The following is a 4,332-nucleotide window of genomic DNA, read 5'->3' on the forward strand; positions in this document are numbered from 1 at the left end:
GTCATGGTAATGGAGATCGATTGGGCAATCAAGGTGGTCATGCCCCTACGATGGAAATCATTTTGGTTTTCAAAGGATGGATGATAAGGTTAAGGATGACTAGTTCTAAGTGTCGATTGAAGTTGGAGTGACACTTAGAGTAGTTTAGGACTTTGTTTTTCCTTTGGCCATACTATTAAGGGGGGTATGGATGGGTAGCTTGACCTATGTGAGTCTAGTGAGTTAGGTGTAGTGCACACTTGTTAAAATTAGCACTAGGTAGCTCTACAATAGCCCTATGATCCTATGGAGCAAACTTCATTCACATATGTTCGAAAGTTGGAAGTGAATGGAGGGTCAAATGTTGATCGGACACTGGCTCCGGTGCGACCGGACGCTGGCCACAGGGTCCGGTTAGTACATTTGAACAAGGTGATTGCGTTCGGTGTGACCGGACGTTGGAGGGGTCAAGTGACCAGACGCTGAGAGGCAGCGTCCGGTCGAGTCCAATAAGGTTCCAGAGAAGGAAATCTGCGACTAGATGCGTCCGATCAATACTGACCGGATCCTGAGGATCCAGCGTCCGGTCGAGTACAGTAAGCATCCAGTGAGGGTTTAATGCGACCGGACGCGTTCGGTCAGTGGTGATCGGACCCTGCCAGTGTCTGGTCAACACTTAAACACTGGTGTGCGGGTTGAACTGACTGGAGCGTCCGGTCAACATGACCAGAGCGTCCGGTCAACATGACCGGAGCGTCCGGTCACCCCGTAGAAGCTCATAACGGTTTGTTTTTCAGGCTGCCTTATAAATAGAAGCTCCACTCGTGTGTGGAGTTACTTTTGCTCATTCCAACAGCTGATAAACACATTTGTGAGTGCCAAGAAGAGCAAGGTCCTAGTGAGGTGATTGAGATTCGTAAATCCAAGAGAGTAGCCTCATTAGTGAATCAAGAGTAGCAAAGTGTGCATCCACCATTCTCATTAGGCTTTGTGTTGTCAAGTGAGAGTTCGTGCTTGTTACTCTTGATGATCGCCATCACCTAGACGGCTTGGTGGTGATTGGGAGCTTGGTGATCACTCGGCGGAGCTTGTGGGTGACCCAACTCAATTTGTGAGCGGTTTTGGGTGATTCGCCGCGACGGAGTGTCGAAGAATCAACCCGTAGAGAGCACATTTATAAGGCAGCCTAAAAAACACATTTATAACCGTTATGAGCTTCTGCGGGGTGACCGGACGCTCAGGTCATGTTGACCGGACGCACCGGTCAGTTCAACCCGCATTCCAGTGATAATGTGTTGATCGGACGCTGGCAGGGTCCGATCACCACTGACCGGACGCGTCCGGTCGCATTAAACCCTCACTGGAACCTTACTGTACTCGACCGGACGCTGAACCCCCAGGGTCCGGTCAGCATTGACCGGACGCGTCCGGTCGTAGATTTCCTTCTCTGGAACCTTACTGGAGTCGACCGAATGCTTCCTCTCAGCGTTCGGTCACTTGACCTCTCCAGCGTCCAGTCGCACCGAACGCAATCTGCTTGATCAAATGAACTGACCGGACCCTGCGGCCAGCGTCCGGTCGCACCGGAGCCAGCGTCCGGTCAGCATTTGACCCTCCATTCACTTCCAACTCTCGATCATATGTGAATAAAGTTTGCTCCAAAGGATCATAGGGCTGTTGTGGAGCTACCTAGTGCTAGTTTTAATAAGTGTGCACCACACCTAACTCACTAGACTCACCTAGGTCAAGCTACCCATCCATATCCCCCTTAATAGTACGGCCAAAGGAAAAACAAAGTCCTAAACTACTCTAAGTGTCACTCCAACTCCAATCGACACTTAGAACTAGTCATCCTTAACCTTGTCGTCCATCCTTTGAAAACCAAAACGATTTCCATCGTAGGGGCATGACAACCTTGATTGCCCAATTGATCTCCATTACCATGACCTAGCTTAATTGCCTCTGCAAAACACATGTTAGTCATAGTAATCTTGTATTGTCATTAATCACCGAAACCCAAACAAGGGGCCTAGACGCTTTCAGCCACCATTGCTATTGATCTTCCATCTTCACCGCCACCATCGCCATCATCCTCTACACACCTATGCCTTATGGCCAAGGGTGAACGCAAGGTAACTAATAATGATGATAGTAGTGATGATGAGCAAGCTAGCAATGATGATAGTGATAGCGATGATGATGATTCACCTTCATATGATGATCTTGTCAAAATACTAAGAAAATACACTAAGATCATTAGAAAGAGTAGAGCTAAAAATGAAAAGCTTAATGCTAAAAATGATTCACTCTTAGCAAAGTGCGATACATTGGAAAAGGCTAATGATGAGCTTAGAGAAACTAATGATGCTATATCATCCAAACTCAAGGAGCTCAAATCTTCTAAGAAAGAGCTTAAAGATAAACATGATAAATTTGAGTGGGTGCACAATGAGCTCATCACTAGCCACAACAAGCTAAAAGATGAATATACCACTCTTAAGATCAATCATGATACTCTTGTTATTGCTCAAGAATTTTTATCAAATGAGCCACATGATGCTACTAACCATGTTGTGAAGATTGATATAGCTACATCATGTGATGATTTGATTGATGAGAGCATTGAGCAAGGATCTAGTGGCAAAGGCAAGCAAGTGGTTGAGTGCAATGACTATGATGAATATGTCAAGCTCAAGAACACAAATGAAAAGCTCATGAAAGATCTTGAAGAAATGAAAAGCCACAACACCATTGTGCTAGAAACTCTTGATCATGACAAAGAGTTGATCCTTGAGAATGAGAAGCTCAAAGAAGAAAACAAGAAGCTCAAGGAAGAGAAGAAAGATGATGCTCTAAAGGAAGAAAATAAGAAGCTCAAGTTGGAGAAAGAGCATCTCAAGATTGGGTTGAGCAAGTTTGCTAGAGGCAAGCACCTCCAAAGTGAGCTACTCATGAATACCGTCATGAAGATGGATAGAAGTGGCATTGGATATGTGGTGAGTGTAGAGAAGAAGAAGACTCAAGTTCAACAACAACAATCAAAGCCAAAGCCAAAGCCAAAGAGATGTTTTGAGTGTGGACAAGAAGGGCCATTTTTCTCATGAGTGCCAAACTCCACCGCCACAACCCTTGCCCAAGCATGCTAGACCCTTTGCCTTCAATGCTCACTACATGCTTAGAAAGGACTCTAGTTGAAAGATGAAAGTCATGTTCTTAGGACCCCCTAACAAGAATAGGCCTAAGAAGATTTGGGTGGCTAAGTCACTTGTTGAGAAGGTGAAGGGCCCTCAACAAGTTTGGATTCCTAAAGCTTGAATCTCTTGTGTGTAGGTGAACTACAAGACCGGTGGAAGTTATTGGGTTATTGATAGTGGTTGCACTCAACATATGACTAATGATCCTCGTATGTTCACCTCACTAGATGAAGAGTTAGATGGACAAGAGAAAATAACATTTAGAGATAACTCAAAGGGCAAAGTTAAAGGATTAGGCAAAGTGGCAATATCAAATGATCATTCCATCTCCAATGTGCTATATGTTGCCTCATTGAGCTTCAACTTGCTATCTGTTGGACAATTGTGTGATCTTGGCTTCCAATGCTTGTTCACCGAGACGGAGGTTGTTGTGTCCAAGGTAGATGATAATCAAGTGATATTCAATGGATTTAGATACAACAACTTATATCTAGTGGACTTTACCTTCGAAGATGCAAATTTGAAGACTTGCCTATTCACCAAAACAACACTTGGGTGGCTATGGCATAGAAGACTTGCTCATGTTGGTATGAGTTCACTCAAGAAGCTTATGAAGAATGATTTGGTGAGAGGGTTGAAGGATGTGAAGTTTGAAAAGGACAAGCTTTGTAGTGCATGTCAAGCCGGCAAGCAAGTTGCAAATACTCATCCAACCAAAGCTTTCATGTCAACCACAAGAGTGCTAGAACTCCTACACATGGATTTATTTGGACCAACAACATACAAGAGTTTAGGAGGGAATCTCTATTGTCTTGTGATTGTTGATGAGTATTCAAGGTATACATGGGTATTCTTCCTTCATGACAAATCCGAAGTTGCATCTTGCTTCAAGAAGTTTGCCAAGAGAGCTCAAAATAAATTTGAAGTGAAGCTCAAGAAGATAAGAAGTGACAATAGAAAAGAATTTGACAACACAAATATTGAAGCTTATTGTGATGAAGTTGGGATCAAGCATGAAGTCTCCGTAACTTATACTTCTCAACAAAATAGTGTAGTTGAGAGAAAGAACTAGACTTTGATCACTCTTGCAAGGACAATGCTAGATGAGTACAACACCCCCGAAGTTCTATGGGCAGAAGCAATCAACACCGCATGCTAT

The sequence above is a fragment of the Miscanthus floridulus genome, chromosome 19, assembly GCF_019320115.1.
Source record: "Miscanthus floridulus cultivar M001 chromosome 19, ASM1932011v1, whole genome shotgun sequence".
NCBI classification, from domain to species: domain Eukaryota; kingdom Viridiplantae; phylum Streptophyta; class Magnoliopsida; order Poales; family Poaceae; genus Miscanthus; species Miscanthus floridulus.